We start from the raw sequence: 18,335 nt of genomic DNA, 5'->3' as shown, positions 1-18,335 counted from the left end.
AGTATTTTCTGAAGATTGGCACTAACATCACCACCTACAGCAGAAAATTTTGTTTTCATGATGTGCCCTCAACTGTGCCGCTAGCTATGCAAACAGAGTAATACAATCCACTTCTTTTGGAATAAAAGACCTGCTGAGAAAATTCATTTATAGGTGGATAACTGATGCTTGGCAGTATCAAAAATAGATGCATATACATTCTGCTAGTTTTACTATGCATAAGCCAATGGATTCCAAACACCCCAGCTCATATTCATGGCAAAACATAAGTTAATCAACAGTAGAATTAATTGCTTAAGATCAGTTCATCAACACTGATCTTTGGCAGTCACCTTCAAACCCTTCCTCCAATATCAAATTTGTTTACTTGCTAAATTGAAGAAGAGGAAGGTTCAAAGGTTTCTATGTTAAGCATTTCAAAATTACTATAAATGATGCATTCTGTAACCACTCTAGAATTAACAGCTCAAGCATTTCACATGTTAAGAAGCAAAAAATTTGTTCCACCATGGGGAGCCATAAAGCAGTTAATACACCAAAATATATCAATACAGAAAAACCCTATCAGTATGAAGAAGCAGTAAGTAAACTAACAAACAGTTTTCTATGAAACTCAGGTCCTACATTTGATGGATCATTGATTCTTAATACTTCTCCATAAATCAGCACATACTAACAAACGAGCAGTAAAGCCCCATGTATTGCCTTTAGAACTGGGAACTGGCACAACAGGCTGACACATGTTTACACCTATATAAACACATGGATTTTTCCACTGCCACCACACACTGAGCAGGTTGCAGTGATCAGCTGTTGCTGGGAAAGGAGCTGGTACTGCAGTGCAGTTCAGCAAATGAAAGCTACCACTTTCACATCTTGAAGCTATTGCTTCTGAGCGTAAGGATGGATTGAGATATGCTACACTTCTCTCTCAAACCCAGTCTGGGATTCTGGTAAGTTTTCCTAGCTCTCTTGATTGAAAAAAATAAAAATAAAAATAAAATAAAAATGTGAAGAGAGTCTAACTGGTAAAATACCATTTCTGTCTGTCTGCAGAGAACATGGCAGAGTACTTCCAGAAGAATGTTTCTCCATATTAATTTACCCTTGGAAATGCAGACTGAAGGAAGCACTGCTATTGCCCAGTGCAGAACTGAAGCTAACTTAGGGAGAGATTTCCCAGTTTTGAAAATTCCTGAGATTTCAGTATTATTCCCATTTTGAAACAAAACTTCAAACCAAAGCTACCTCTTTACAAACAAGATGTAGGAGCTACATAAGCACTGGAAAATGGGAAAACAGCATGGTTCAAAGAAGATACACACTTTGGCTTGAAAATCAGCTTCAAGCCATCAGTTAGTGCATTAAGGATATATATTTTTTTACATACCAGTTTCTTCTTTGCACAATGCTATCATCAAATATTTTTTTTTTTTTAAATAGTATATCCTGTTCTACTCGTCTCTTGAGATACAATAATAACACAAGTCACACCAACAGTGTTAAGGGTTAAGAAGAATCTTTTTCCTGAACCTAGAAAAGTATTTCAGAATACTATACTTAAGGAAAATAATATTGCTATTTCAAGAGCGCCTCAAGAAGACATATATTGCCCCCTACTCCCCCAAAAGACTAACCCCAACTCAAGACACTTTTCCTTTACAGAAGATAAAATTATTCTAAGAGAAGGGTTAGTCTATCTCTTGACTTTTTAGCTCTGCTCATCTTCTCTACCACTATGTATGTACAATAACTTAAGTTTGAAAAATAAAATTTTAAGGCACTCTAATATGCACATATCTCTGGTTGCTCCACAGGAGACTGCACTGACCCACCATTCACCCTTAAGTTCAGAGAAATGCCATTCATCTCCTATTGCTGTCCTGACTCTGCCATCCTGTATTAGGGCTATTAAACAGAGCTATCATATGATTAAGCAATAAAGAAAAAAACTGTGGATCTTACATAGAGAAGGAAGCTTATGGGGCATCAAGAGGCAGGCAAGCTGTGCTGCTGCATCTAAAGCTACAGCTTTTACCCAGCACTCTTTCCGTTTCCACACATCTGGAAACAGCATGAGAACTTCTGCTAGTCAGCTCTATTGCAGATTCCCTACACACACACGCACGCGCATCAAACCCTGATTCAGTAAGAACAGCCTGCACCTCACCCGTCCCCAAATACTCATTCCCTTCATTGCTTCAGCAGTGCTGAATTGCTATCCACTCTCTTTCATCCTGTACCTGTACCACTGACCTTGGTCCCTCCCTTTCACATACCTAAATCCATGTCCTGTCAGCAACTCACACATCGCTGTTCTCACTTGCCATGCACCTTTCAGAAGGATTTCAGTATTCCTTGCAGTTCCCATCTTCTATTTCATGTTTCTTATGCTGAAGGTAGTGCTTACAGGCAGCTCTTACACCCGGGTTCTGCAGCAAATAAGCTGCTGCCATAAATTGAAACTACTCAGCTAATTCTAGGGTAAAGAGCTCATATTTGGAGGGACTGGTGAGGTAGAACTTGACACAAAATGGAAGAAAAAATCCAAAATGTCTTGGAAATATAAACCTGGCTCTCTGAACCAGTGGGGCAGATGTTTTGCTTGAAGATGTAGTTCCATTCTCACCAAAATCAATGTAGCTGACTCTATCCAAAAGCACTTTTGAAAATAAATTGTAGTACAGCAACAACAACTTCTGTCATTCCTAGTAAAGGGCCACAAACTGTGCCCTGAGCTGAGAGCAGCCAGAAGGCAGCAGCCTGGGGCAAGGAAAGATATAAAAATAAACCCAGGCAGGTCCCAGGACTGAGGAGGTGGGGACTCCCACCATGAACATCACACCCCACCCAGCAAAGACCTCAGGATGGTGATTGTGAAACTGTACCCACTGAGGGCTGGGAGAAGACAGCAACCATCAACTTGAGAACCCAAAAGGAGCCTGGACAGGTAAGAACAGCACCAGAGAAAAGACAGTAGAGTGGGCTTTTTCTAAAAACATTTCTATAACCATTTTTAGGGTGTAATTAATGAGATAATGAGTGTTTGTATTTTTGTAACTGGACTAATAACTATTTCTTGCATTTTGTTCAGATATAAACATGCTTGTGAAGATCTCAATCAGACTAAGAATAAGTTCTTATATCTCTATATGTGCTACATTCTCTTTTGATCATAACAGGATTGTAGTTTGAACAAACTCCATTACGACAGAAAGCTCGAATGGTTTTCATCTCATTGACTTTAGCAGGTAGGGTGGAGTAGTGGTTAATGTAAGTATAATAAAAACTATATGATGGCATCTTTTCATTATATTTCCAGAAAGCACATTTAAAAAAGAGGGAAAGTGGAAAAAACACAATAGCACACAATATTTTCCCAAACTATGAGTCACAGTAGTTGTAAGATGGTAATATAGAGGGGAAAAAAATCTTAACATATAAGTAACAGAGGTTTTAAAAATGGAACACAAATAATTAAAATTTAGAAAATACAAATGCTTACAAAGCTACAGAAATTAACAGAGATTCAATTCTTGGGTGTTTCTGTCTTGACACCTGCTTGGAAGGAAGAACACATTTGGGTAAATTAGTCTGGCTGAAGAAAAAAAAAGACAAGAAAGAAAAATTCCTAAACCAGGCTAAGAAAAAACATGAAGATAACTAAATTAGTGTTGTCTTTAATATATCTAGGTCTATGTTCAAGCTCCATATAGCTAAGGTGTCTTAAAGATGTCTTATTTCTAGAGTTGTAACGATGAAGCAATTTATTCCTTGGTGTAATGATTCCAGTAGGAAGCGTCCTGGTGTCTTCGGGAGACAGAATGATCCTCCAGGTTAAACCTTTATTTCAGGATAGTATGAGTGCTTTTTGGTCTTCACCTCTGCAAGCTCATTGGAACACGAAAACAAAATAAGAAATGTTCTAGCTCCTTCTAATTTCTGACATTCCTCAATTTTAACTTTGGATTTCCTGCAACACTGAAGGTCTGAAATCACAAATATCAATTTGCTTGATACTCCATTGCCTCATATTCTTTGTAGTCTTTTCATAAACATAAGCATGCCAGGGGTGAAATGACTTTAAATCATAGCAATACCTTCTCACGTAGCTATAAATGACCATGAGAGGTGGCATGCAACAGATAACCGGGTCCATAGTGACTACCAAGTCCAGATGAGGACACTTAATTGTTTTAAACCAGCAGGCAGGTTAGATCTAGACTTTGTCAGCATATATGCCTCCCCTGTATGCTGTAAAGCATATGAGCCAGCTTACAAATGACAAGCAAAGAGCTACTGAGTCTGTTGACTCTGGGTTGCAGAACTTCAGAATACTGCAAGGATACGAGACATCTGATGGACTTAAATTCATTCTTCAGTGAGATGAAGGTGGTGGCAAGTATAAGTGTATAAACCCTTGTGAGGAAAATTATGGGAAACTAAGACAGTACCTGTGCTTTTGTATTGCCATACCACAGACTGTTCTACTGAAAATGAGGTGTCTCCCCTACCAAACAAACTTCAGGGAAGGAAGAAGTGATTTCACCTTCTACAGTGCAAATTATTTGTATGTCTACTTAACTCTTTTTTTTTTTTTCTTTTTCTTTTTTCTTACTTAAAGTTCTGAATATATTCTTTCCATTGGAAAGCTTTGTCACCAACATTCATTCAGAATACACAGGAAATTACTTACGGAGCCAGATGAAATAAAGTGTTCCTTTAGGTAAATCTTAAAAATAAAGGGGCTTCATAAGACCATTTTATGGACACACACAAACTGTCAAAGTTCAGAGTTCTTGACACATGGGATTCTGGCCTGAACTCTTCTTTGATATTAAAATGAAAGTTAACCAACAGAAATTACTTCCCCATACTGAGTGGGGTTTTCCTGGCTGTCACAGACTATTGTTGAAGGCAGCAGTTACTGCCAGGGACACCAGCTGTACTGTGCCAGCGCTGTGCTCAATTTTATCATTTTTACTTCATTGTGTTGCTTGTTTTCACACCTCTAAAGGTGTCTTTCTATGCCAGCTACTTTCATAATAAAAGCCTGACTGTGATCAAAATGTTGAGGCAATTTCTTCATGAATTGCTCACAGTGGGCATAGCTTGACATTTGATGCATTTTAGAGGTTGCACCAGAACCAAGAGAATATATTTTGGGACTCAGCTTCCTATTTCATTTCCTCTACGTGACAGGAGAAGACAAGTACGAGAAATGCAGGCAAAAAAAAAAGTGATGCAGGAAGAAAGACCTCCTTCCCAACAAAAGCTGAATTTAGACAGAAAGACAAACACTCTTATCCCAAAGAGAGTCACAAATTTCAAAAGTTTAAAGTACAGAAGCTCAAAATCTTCTCCTTGCCCTTATTGCTTAACATATTTGATGTTTTTTAGATAGTGAGAAAAAGCAAGAATATTTTAAAAAATTGCTGCTATTAACCCCACAGAACTCAACACATTTTCTGTCATACAAGGAGGTATATCCTCATGTGGATTAAAAATGTGAAGATAGCAGGTTGAGGTTCACAATGATATACAGAAGAGAAAATGTTACCCAGCAGGTCATTATATGAAAAGCATAGTCCAGAAATACCCGGGGCATACTTTTCTAAAAAAGCAAATACATATTTTCAGTCCACAATCACAAGCAATATAAAAGACAGACACTGGAATGTGTGCCAAGTACTACGCAAACCCCTAAGAGTTCTGCAATTTATCACATTAAAAACAACATATGCTTTATACAGTAACAAGAAACTGACTTTACCTTACATTTGTAACATTTTTATTACACTTTTGCCCAATAATCCATCTGTGATCCTCCTAATGCTCTGACTACCGCAGTATTCTATCACATAATGCTTTATGAATTTGCCTTTTAAAATTAATTTATAACTCAGGAAGAGTTCTCAAACTCTCATTTAGAAAAAAAAGTTCTATGAAACAAAAATGAAGGGGAGAAGCTGGTAAGTTTTCTGGCTGGAATATACTGAATTAAAAAAAAATCAGAAAAAAAAGGCTGTTAAAAGGAAGCAAAACATTTATTGCAACTAAGTATGTTTCATATATATGTATTATATGTGTACACATAAATATAATATACCTGCACACACTTAAACTGGTAAGAGATTAGTTAAAAAAATGAGCTCAATTATACTGTAAAAACAGAATCCACATAATAACTTTTGATTAAAATACTAACTGTAAATTTACCCCTGCACTTTCTTCCTTATGTTACCCAGTTGTGTTTCCATGGTTACTCAATTTTAGAAACCACTGAGTCTTACTGGAACATGAATAATGAACATACTTCTTTACTAATATATTTTATGCAAAGATCAACCAGGCTAGATTTCTGAGTAGTACAAAGTAATTTTCCCTTCTTTTATTTTTTAATTGTTCTTTAAATACTATATTAGGCATACATATAAACAAAGCAAACAAGTGGAATAAAATGTCAAAGAAATAATTATAATTGAGTATGAACTTTAATTCTAATTCCAAATCTGAGTAATAAAATTCACAATTTCTTTTTAATGCAAGGTGTTTTTGTTGGCTTCTAGCACTGACATTAGAAAGTTAAAGGAGAGGGAGAAAGAAGTGTTTTAAGTTTGATAGAAGCATGGCTTTGCAGTTTACAGAAAGTAATCCAAGGAACTATTCTTGATTGAAACTTCATTCTAGAGGCAAGTTACTATTTTTATTCTGTTGCTAGACAGATCACAACAAAAGTAGATTTGTTCAACTTCTTATCTGAAATCTATATGTTGCAGGACATGCACAGCTACCAAGCTACCTATAAATTTGGGTTGTCATGATACAGATGCGTGGAGAGAATCCTTTTTTTCTGAGCCACCATTTTCAAAGCATTACTCATTAAAAAAATTCCTTTCATGCTGAAGGGTAGTAGGGATAAAGAAAGAGGGAGAGACTACAGAATCACTGCTTTAAGTAGCTAAAATACCAGGGTTAATTGCTTCCTCCTTTTCTTTCCCAACGGTATCACTTACATGAGTGCACTGACTTATACATTATTTTGCAGGCACAAAAAATACCTTTTAAGTGCAGCCTTTCAATGTAAGCCATCTATGTTTTCCTTTTAAAGAGACAGGCTTATTTACAACTCCAGTGATTGCAATTCATGTATTATTCCTTCACCATGGTTACCAAAAAAGATAAATAAGAAGAAAATTATTCATTACTGACTAGTGAAAAATAAAAGAAGAAAAATGTATTTTCTTCAGTATTATGCCAGCAACTGAAATACTGGAAAAAATATACCAAATGGCATACTACTATTAAAAAATAATATATATACATATATAGTTTATTGAGTCTTCTAATTTACACTCTCTCTCAAAGGTACTCTGTTACCATATCTCTCATATCTACCACGGTAACATTTAAGTACTAAAATAACTTGTCAGTAGCTCAGCTATAGTTATAAAAAAAAGTGGTGGTTAAATCATAGAAACATGGAATGAGAGAATGGTTTAGGTTGGAAGAGACCTTTAAAGATCATCTAGTTCCAATCTCCCTGCAATGAGCAGGGACACCTTCCACTAGACCAGGTTTCTCGAGGTCCCATCCAACCTGGCCTTGAACACCTCCAGAGATGGGGCATCCAGAGCCTCTCTGGGCAACCTGTTCCAGTGCCTCATTACCCTCATCACAAAGAATTTCTTCCTTATGTCCAATTTAAACCTACACTCTTTCAATTTAAAACTATTGCCCCTTGTCCTGTCACTACAGGCCTTGGTAAAAAGTCTCTCTGCATTTTTCTTTTAAGCCCATTTTAAGTATTGAAAGGCTGCGATAAGGTCTTCTGAAAGCCACCTTTTTTCCAGGCTGAACAACCCCAACTCTCTCAGCCTGTCTTCACAGGAGAGGTCTTCCATCCCTCTGATCATTTCTGTGGCCCTCCTCCGGACCTGCTCTAACAGGTCCATGTCTTTCTTGTGCTGAGGACTCGAGAGCTGAACGCAGTACTCCGGGTGCGGTCTCACCAGAGCAGAGGGGCAGAATCACCTCCCTCAACCTGCTGGCCACACTTCTTTTGATGCAGCCCAGGATACAATTGGTTCTGGGCTGAAAGCACACATTGCTGGCTCATTTCCAGTTTTGCATCCAGCAGTACCCCCAAGTCCTTCTCCGTAAGGCTGCTCTCAATCCATTATCCCCCAGTTTGTATGGATATTGGGGATTGCCCCCCACCTAGGTGCACGACGTTGCACTTGGCCTTGTTGAACTTCATGAGAGTCACATGGGCCTACTCCTCAAGCCCATCAAGATCCCTCTGGATGGCATCCTTTCCCTCAAAAGCAAATCAAATGCATCAGTCAGCTTGGTATCATCTGCAAACTTGCTGTGGGTGCACTCCATCCCATTGTCTATGTCACTGGTAAAGATACTAATTAGTATTGGTCCCAGCACGGACTCTCAAGGGACACCACTCGTTACTAGTTGCCACTTGGACATTGAGCTATTGACTATAACTCTTTGGACATGGCCATTCAGCCAGTTCCTTATCCATGTAACAGTCCAACTGTCAAACCCAAGTGTCTCCAATTTAGCAGGAAGAATGTTGTGGGGGACTGTATCGAAGGTCTTACAGAAGTCTAGGTAGATGACATCCATAGCTCTTCCCTTGTCCACTGATACAGTCACCACATTGTAGAAGACTGCTAGGTTAGTCAAGCATGATTTTCCCTTTGTGAAACCATGTTGACTGTCTCTGATCACCTCCCTGTCTTCCGTAGGTTTCAACATGTCTTCTAGGAGGATCTGCTCCATGATCTTACCGGGCACGGAGAGTGAGGCTGAGTGGTCACTAGTTCCCAGGGTCCTCTTTTTTTTTACTCTTTTTAAAAATGGGCATGATTTTTAAATCTCCTTTTTCCAGTTACTGGGGACTTTGCCTGACAACCACAACTTTTGAAATGTGATTAAGAGTGGGTTGGCAACTACATCAGCCAGTTCCCTCAGGACCCTGAGATGCATCTCATTGGGTCCCATGGACTTAAATATGTTCAAGGTGGTCTCAAACCTGATCTTATTCTACAATCAGAGGGACTTCATTCCCCCAGTCCCTGCCCTGAGGTTCAGGGACTTGAGAGATGTGGAAAATGAGATTACCATTGAAAACCGATGAAAAAAACCCAAACAAAAACAAATGCTCCTCAGTTCCATCAACTGCCTACAAAAAAACAGTGCATATTACTCACCCTGTTAAGAAAATCAGAATTAGTTATCTTTTCAACTACAGGAGACTTAGATACCAAATTCTGAATAAAATTACCAAGAATGTACACAAAATCTCAGTCCCAAGCATCCCAAATAGCCCAATAAATAAAGCTCCAGTCTGCTAACACAATTTCAGATGTACTTTTATTACCTCCCTATCACCAGACTGATTTTGCAGTGGTTAATCACTCTCATTCTAGTCCCCAATACTTTTAATGTTTGCATAAAAATGTAACATAGCCATACAGGCTCAAAATACCACTGAATGAAATGTGTTAGAATTTTATCAACCTGAACCTGCCTCAAGGGTCAAACTTATGTCCTTCTATGTAAGACAGAAATCAATTCATACAGAAAGCAGAAAGACCTGACTGGTTGGTTTGGGTTTTTTTCTTCTACCCCACCCCACCTCCCCCACCCCCCCCCCACCCCGCCTCGGCCTTGCCAATGCTCGGTTTGCATTTCAATAAACAAGCAACTTGAAATTTTATTTCATTAGTTCTCTTCAGAGATGCCAGGGCTGGAAACTGTTTATAAATCAGGATACTCAGTGTTCAGGAGTGTTACTTCAGTGTGAAAAGAAAAGAGACTCAGCAGCTTTCACGGCAGCACTACACTTTAGAGGGACGTATCTCCCAGGCCTTTTCGGATAACCTCTTTCAGTGCTAACAGCTGACAAATTGTAGAATGAAATTAAGACTCTACTCTATGTAGGTTCATATGTAGCATGAGGTTCCCATCACTGTGGTGGTTGAACCACAGCACCATTGTCATCTCCAGTGGCTCAGGAACTATCAACCATTACATGCAATGCACCGTCCCACCTCTCACTTAGATAACTGCCTAAAAACATGTATCAGGAAGAAAGGAAAGAAGAGAAGGAAAGATGATGAATCACTTACCACACCTATTGGACAAAATCAGTTCTGGTCCACTGAACAGGGCATCCGTACCCAGGTGCTGGCAGTGGGGCTGCGGGGCGGGCGGCCTGTGTGAGGAGAGGCTGGGGCTGCCCTGTGCCGGACACAGCCGGTTCCAGCCGGCTCCAACCTGCCCACCCCGGGGCACCGCTCAGCCCCACGGCCACGGATGGGGCGCCTCAGGGAAAATTTACTTAAGAAAGGGCAAAACCACCACAGACCAGTGAAGAGGGAGGAGGAAAAAAGCGTGAGAAACAGCCCTGCAGACACCAAGGTCAGTGCAGAAGGAGGGGGAGGAGGTGCTGCAGGTGCCAGAGCAGAGATTCCCCTGCAGCCCCTGTGGAAAGGACCATGATGAAGCAGGTTGCCCCTCTGCTGCCCAGGGAGAGGATCATGGTGGAGCAGATATCCACACTGCAGCCTGTGGAGGACCCCCATGCCAGAGCAGGTGGACATTTCCCAAAGAAACTGTGGTCCATGGAAAGCCCATGTTGGAATAGGTTTATCGTGAAGGACTGCAGACTGTGGGAAGGACCCGTGCTGGAGCAGGAGAAATGTGTGAGGAAGGAACTTGAATTTTAGCTTTCAGCTTCTGATTAAAAAAGTTATATATTTTTCTTTAAAAAACACCATGCTGCATGTGACTTCAAAACTTTCAGGAAAAATACATTAGACAACGAAAAAACAGTACAGAAAGAAAAACACATGAGATCTTTAACTAACTTATTGGACCAGCTGTCCTGTATTGGCTTTTTACAAGAAGGGAAAGCAGAAGGGAATTAGAGGCTTTTGTAAAATGAACTTGGTGGAAGGAGCTCATAGCACAGGAAGGGAAGAATTTAAGAGTGATCAGCAAGTTCAACATACTGGGAAGGGAAAAAGAATTTTGCTTCCACACTTACGATTGACTAGACAAGGGAAAGTACATTAAAACTAATTAAAGGAAGATGAAATAAGGTCAGCTACAATTCCAACAGGGTACAAAAAGAAGTAAATGTCAAGAAACCAGTAGCTTACCACAAACTTCAAGTGGTCCCTCTAGGAAAATCACATCAAGTATTTCAAGTTAACAAAGAAAAAAAAAGAAAAAAAAGAAATAATTCAGTTCCATGTAATAAATACTCTTATGGGAAGGATAAGGCTAAAATCATGAGGCTGGGCCTCAGGGCTTTTTTCAAAATGGTTTTGATATTTCAGAAGGTCCAAGGGCCAAGATGCGCTGACGACAGCTTCATTTTTCCATTAACTCATACTTTGGTTTACTTTGCTTAAAATAATTTCTATTTTAAATCATTTAAAGGGAGCTAATGACACATTTTATTCATCAGAAGGAGCGCTTTTTATATTTTTAGAGCATAGCTATTGAAATATTAAGCCAGGATGACTATTAAACCAAACAACTAAGTATACAAATTCAGAAGAAAAATACTTTGGTTTCTGCACAGACTCATATTTAAATGTCAGTGACACCATGACTTTCCAGGTCCCATGAGAAGTCTATCCTTCTTAAAAATGCTTTGCAAGCATCACTCTACTGCATCTGGACCTCTGTTCCTGTCTTCTTCCCATATGTCTAAGATATCTGCAAGAACCAGTTTGGATGTGTTGCTTCTTACATTATATCCAGAGAATGAGTCTGTCAATAACAAGCCCTGACAATAAAACAGTGGGCAACCAAAATGTCCATCCTTTTGGGAAAGCACTTTGGTTTGGTTTGTTTTTTTAAAGTAAAAAGGAGGGGAAAAAAGAGCATATAATAATTAGATAAAAAGATGGGAAAAGTTCCAAACCCATGCATTTAAAAGATATCTCAGTATAGTTCAATAATAAGCAGAAAATTACATATGCCAAATACGAGAAAGCATTGGTTTTAACATTGTTGATTTCAGAGCAGAAGCATTTTAAAGGTTATTTGAGCCCAGGTATTAATACAGTCTCATCTACAAGAGATGAACAAAAGACTATCACAGCAAGGACATTGGTACAATTGCAGTCCTTGGTGCTTATTCTCCTTGGTCTGTAACTCAGCTGGAGGCTAGTAGAAATAAATGATGCTTTAAAAAGAAATAGTAAATTGAGAATCACTCATTTTTAAAAGATAAGTTTCTCTCCATGTTATTACTCTTCTGAATTATTGAAACCACCATAACCCTCACTTTTATCACATTATTGATTACTATAGTTTTCTGCATTATACATTCATCTTGAATAGTAAGACCTATCTAGCCATTTTCTTTTTATTTTATATCAGTTTTTATTTTGTCCATCACATGCTAGCCAACTTTTGCAGGTGAAATTTTAAGACAAACTAAAAGAAATTCCTCAGTTATAACTGACATTTTCTAATCCTTTGGTACACAGAAACTCCTTACTGGCATCTGACTCAAGGTGATGGTGTCCCTTCACAGCTTCACTAACCATTGTGATTCCAAACAGCTCTTGGTCTGCTCTACAAGGAAACAGACCTAGGTGCGACTGTAGACTAAAAGTTTCTGTATTCTCACTGGTATTTGGTGTACTTGTTAACAAGATACATGACAGGTTACTCATCATGGGTGGACGGGTGGAACTTAGTTAATTAAAACAATGTGTAAGAGAGCCAAGAATAGCTCTGTTTTCAGTAATAATTAAAGTTATTGATATTTCACCCTGAGATCATTTTATCCAAAGATAACACCTTTTCTTGCAGAGAAATCCCAGTATTTCATGACAAGTGTGATAGGTACATACATAATCCATCTAAAAGCAAAGCATGTTTGTAACAGTCTTTTTTAAACATCAGAGCTTGTGCTTTGTTTATTATAGCATGCATGTTTGAAACATTGTTACCAGAAGAAGGTAACTCCTAATTCAACGAAACAAGGTTACTGACACAAAATGGTTTTGAAACATACAAATTTGTTGTGTTTACTCAAAATGAGCAGCATTAGTATTTACAAATAAATATAAAATCTTATTATTTTCACTTGCTTCAACATCTGCTTGTGCCCCAAGACAAATACTCAACCATGTTAAATAGCTCTCTAATAGTAGCAGGTTTTCTCATTAATACTCAATTTCTTCTCACTGACTTTGAGACAGAACAAAGTTCTAAGTAAATGTCCTAATTATTAGAATTATGCAAAGATAACTTCCATTTATGAAAATTAAATCATTTAACAACTCGTATATAGTTAATGAAGCATAATAAATATTAAACTAATGGCATTGTAAGTCCACAGAAGATAATATGCCAAAGCAATTCACAGCCATCGTTTACTACAAAGACAAGTCTAAATTTTCACAAGCGTAGTCAACTCCCCAACCAGATATGAGGGATTTATTCTTATTATTATTGTTATTGCTAGTGGGGGTTACTTTTTTCACAAAGTTTTAATTTTATTACACAGCAATGTTTTAGACACCCTATGAATAGCTAGCAGTATGAAAGGAAAACTGGAAGACTAATAAAATTTATGATAAAAAATTATGATAAAATCACATCAAAAGATCTGTTTACAGAAGATGAGGAACTAAATGAGTATTTTGCAGAAAACATGTATTAGACAGCCCTTAATTTTCCTTTCAGTCTCATGGAGAAGCTAAGCCATTTTCAACTGAAATTAATAATGTGTTTTATCAGTGTTGGGCATTATTTTATACACTGCAGGAACCATCACCTGTCTACCTACAATTTAAGTACTACGCTGCAAACCCAAACACTAAAAGCTTCCCTTCCCCTTCTCCCCCTTCCTCAAAGCCAGTGAGAATCAAGTCTTGACTGTCAGCCGGGAGACACAGTGATGTTCTGCCACTTTGGGAAGCAGGTCTCTTGCCTTTGCAATCTGCCAAAGGACACAGAAATGCTGCACCAGGTAGGAAACCAAATACCCACCCCGACTCCAAGACACTGTGTTCCTGCCAGTGCAGAAACTGGATCTTTGTTCCATGTGAGCAGGCAGAGGCCATGTCCTCCGAGAACCTACACCCTTCCTACTGGCAAGAGGACACCATGCAGTTCTAGCAGTGTCACAGCATCCCTCGCTGCCTCCAAAAAGATCAGCTGCAGCCAGGTCCTAGCAGCTGAGGAGACACAGCTGCCAGCCTGCAAGCAACAGGTCTGCAGTGGCCCAAGAGCAGGAGCCAGAGCCCTCATGGCTCAGAGGAAACAGCCCCCAGCAGTGCTGAGTAATCAAATCAGGCAATTCCTCGTCAGTGGAATGTTAGTGTTCTTGAGGCCAAATTCATGAAAGCCTCATAATTTTAATAAAGTTGGCACATGCTTAAAGTCCTGATCTGGGAAACGTCACTTCTCTTCTGACTCAGGTTATGAGACGAATAATCTAGTTCACATTAGTGAACTAATGTTCCTCTATGTGCATGGTATCCATTTAGTCATACAATAATAGAGGGAATCAAATAACCTTCTTTTGCTATAGGTCATTACACATCAAGCAAAATTAATATTTAAGAGGTTTCCTTACAAAGGAAGGGTTTCAGACTATACAAAACTTAGGAAACAAAATGCAGAAAAACTTTTTAGTAAGAAGATGACAACTAAAGACAGACTTATGAATATGCCTAATGTTTATATATGTATAAAAATATGTGTATTTTTAATATTTTAGACATGATAGTGTATAATTTTTATGAATCATATATATTATGTGATTGATTTATGGTTATATAATTTATCATAATTATAAATTGTAGGGTTTTATTTATATATATTTTTATATTTTTATTTATATATATATGTTATTTTTCAATGAATGTGTATCTATTCCAAAACCACCAACCCCTTTCTGGAATTCTAAAATCTTATTAAAAGTTTATGTTGCATAATTATTATTTTTTAAAAAGAGTTGATGATGTTTCCTTGTCTTCCCAAGTACTCTGTTTGTATAGTATTATACTGCAAGATATCTTGTGAGGCAAAATCTTCCTTTGAATCACCCAGTGGCAGAATAAGCATCACTCCCTTGGTAATCACTTCCACCAATCTAGAAAGGAACCTTACTACAGCATCCAGATATTAAAATAACAAAATCTGTAACAAATTAGTTATGTCCAGATTGTGAAAGATACACAACTACATGCACACATACACATATATTCATACAGACTACATTCTGTGCACTCCCTTCTAACACACAGTCAGTCAGGACTACATCTCCAAATACTCACAGAGAACTTTGCCTTAAATTGTACTCACTGTTTTTCAAACCAGCCAGAAAATTCAGGAAGTTTCTTGGTGTTTTCTGACATTCGCATACAAGCTCTAGAATCCCCCTGATAAATCCAAGGGGACTTTGGTTCAACAAGTGTATTCTACTATTGCTTATGAGTACCAAAATTGTGCTTTAAATATATTCCACTGATGTCTGTGACTCAAAAAGCCACTGCTGCATCCGAGGGATGAGTTTTGTAATCAGAACACGAAGAATCTATTGAATTCAAGGAAGATTTTGAGCAGAATATTTGTGTTCTTGTTTGTTTCCTTTTCTTTTCAGGGTGGGGTGGGAGGCGGAGGTGTGGAAAGAAATGGCTGATACTGTTAAAATAAGTAACTCCTGGAAAAATGGTTTCCTCAATATTATGGCTTCTTTTGTGCACGGTAGTCTTTGGCTCTTAGGAGCAGATTGTGAAATCTGTGAATCTACACAGACTGCCAGATTTTCTGCAGCATCAAAAATCTGCTGGATGCAGCAGATCCATGAGGGGATGCAGCCAGGAAGTGTTTTTTGACCCAGGCTTAGAGAATCCAAGGCCTACACAAGGAAATGCTTTTCCTTGTCACATTCAGGAACGACACCCAGTCATAACACAACTAGGGAGACAGCCAGAGTATGCTGTGCTCCAGCTATTTCCCTAGCATCTCCTTTACAGGAGTAGTAGCGAAGAAGGAAGACTAACATTGACCTACTATATCTCTACAGCTCCTAGAGAACTTAAAACAGGAGACCACCCCATGCTTATCATCTCCCTTGTATGGGAGATACTCAAATGGGAGATGCTCAAATGGGGACTTTCGCTCTCACTGCTAATCTTGGGATGAACTCACTGAAACAGCTTCCCCAAATGTCTTATATGATACGCTCCAGTTTTCTTCAGCAGTGCAAATATGAGCACTTCAGAATGGAAAATGAGAGCTGTCTTATGCAGATTCACAGTGGCAATCTCCTGAGCTAAAAAATAGGAATGCCACATTCCTGGCATCAGACATAAAGTCAGGCCAACTCTGCCAGAAAGGGAGAAAAGAAGTCTAGTAGCTAAAAAATGTCCAGTTTCAAAATCATATGAGCCTGAAAATGGCTTGTTTAGTTCCTGCAGTCACTGGACCATGTCCAGAAAAAAATAGATAGCTGTTTACAGTAATGCAACAACTCTTGAAAGCCTAAGACTGTCTTCTTTCCTTTTGATCAGAACTCTCGTTACGCTCTGCCCCTTTCCTTGAGGATACTTATTCTTTTAGTAACGCTGCCAACAGTTACAAGATGTTCCATTCTTGGCTCTACAGCAAATATACTCACTTATTAATCAAAGGGAATGGTCTCCTTAGCAGTCTGCTTTTTAGATCTACAGAGTCTTGAACCAAAAAGATAAGGAGGGGAAAAAACTTCCTAGGAAGCTGTCAGAAGCCAGAAAGTAAGGAGCCACAAAATTGTTCAATAAGTTGCACTAATATTCTGAAAGTTTCCTGTTTGATGCATGTGGATATGGTTTCCTCAGACTGAATTCCCTTTGATCTCTAAAAAAAATGAGTCAGAGAATATTACTCCTTCTGATGCAGAAATGTCAGGAGGAGTAGGAGGGGGAGGAGGAGTAAAACTGACTCATCTTGAGAGTCAGATTCAACAAACCCTAGATATATTATCCATCAAGAAGACTCTAATCAAAAATATGAACAATAGATTGTGCCACATGGATGATGAACGAGGAATCTGAACTAGGCTGGATGCAAGGTCACTAAAAGCAGCAGCCTATCGTACTAAAAGAGGTCATTTTGATGTGATTAGAGATGATACGGTTAATATAGCTTTCCTTCTCCTATAGTTAGATGAGAGGGTAGGATTACAGTACAGTTTCAATACAGGAAAAGCAAAAGGGGAAGCTATTGAAAATGATGATTTATTTTCCTAAAGAAAGGAGAGAAAGAATTGGTGGAAGGAAGCAGAACATGTACTAGTCAGGAAAAAAACAAACAAAAAACCACCTCTATTCTGCCCACCTGCTGCTTAGACTGAGACAAAAGATCAGTCAACAGCAATACCCATGAAAATTGTAATGTCTGCTGGCCATATCACACCACAACAGGTCTCTGTTTCCTTTAACAGTGCTACAGAGAGAATCAGAAGGATAATGATCACATTTAAAGTAATTAAAAAACTCTGAAGGTCTTGGAGATCCCTAATGCCCAAACATTTGCTCAAGATCAGGGCACAGTCTATTTGCAAATTATATGATGCCCAGCAGCTTCATGTTCAGCCAGAGCAGACTAGCATAACAGAAACACAAAAGAGCTTTGAAAACCCACTGCACCTTCTGATCAAGAACATCTTCCAAGAATACTTTGCTTTTCTAGACCCAGGAGACATTTGCACATAAAGTGAGTGTAAAAGCAGCTAAACCAGGAAGAGGCATTATTCCCTACTTGTCTCTGACTCCAAATCCTTTACACCTGTCCTTATGAAGAAATAAAGCAAAGGTAGTACATATATAAAAAAGAAACAGAACAGGAAAAAACATTTAATGAATAAACAAAGAGAAGCAGGAAAAAAAAGTTTGTCTTTGAATGTTTGAAACACATCTGTATTGCATCTCACAAACAAGTATCTTTTTCTTATAATCTTCACACTAAGTTTGCCTCCTAAAACTAGGTATGCTTGTCACCAAATTCAAATAAAGTAGTTTAATTACTTCTGCTGGCACTAATTTATAGCCTGTAGATTCTTGCTAATTAAGAACCCTAATCACTGTTTCAATCTTCTCCATCATACCTCTACCACCTGTTGTGATTCATACCTGCTGATTCCTTTCAGGCACTAAAGCCATATATCAGAAAGACATTTCCTAGGATAAAAGTAAACTTTTTAACTATGTAAGTGTTAAATGGAGGAGATTTATATGCCAGAATTTTATCCTTGCAAGTTTTAAACAAAGCCACACAATTCCTATATTCTACAG

General features: G+C 38.4%; 1 protein-coding gene across 6 annotated transcripts in view; it reads right to left on the bottom strand.

Annotated features, from left to right (window-relative positions):
- The window catches only part of TAFA5 (TAFA chemokine like family member 5), a 436,718-nt gene that overhangs the window by 262,860 nt on the left and 155,523 nt on the right, over nucleotides 1–18,335 (bottom strand). The window contains exon 2 of one of the 6 annotated variants that reach the window (XR_007507673.1): nucleotides 11,187–11,207. The exons of the other annotated variants lie outside the window; for them this stretch is intronic. The gene's annotated coding sequence lies outside the window, so the exon portion shown is untranslated. The remainder of the gene's footprint in view (nucleotides 1–11,186; nucleotides 11,208–18,335) is intronic. 6 annotated transcript variants of the gene reach the window in all.

The sequence above is a fragment of the Accipiter gentilis genome, chromosome 11, assembly GCF_929443795.1.
Source record: "Accipiter gentilis chromosome 11, bAccGen1.1, whole genome shotgun sequence".
Lineage (NCBI taxonomy): Eukaryota > Metazoa > Chordata > Aves > Accipitriformes > Accipitridae > Astur > Astur gentilis.
The sequence above is the reverse complement of the archived record's forward strand: the minus strand, read 5'-3'. Positions and strand labels throughout refer to the sequence as shown.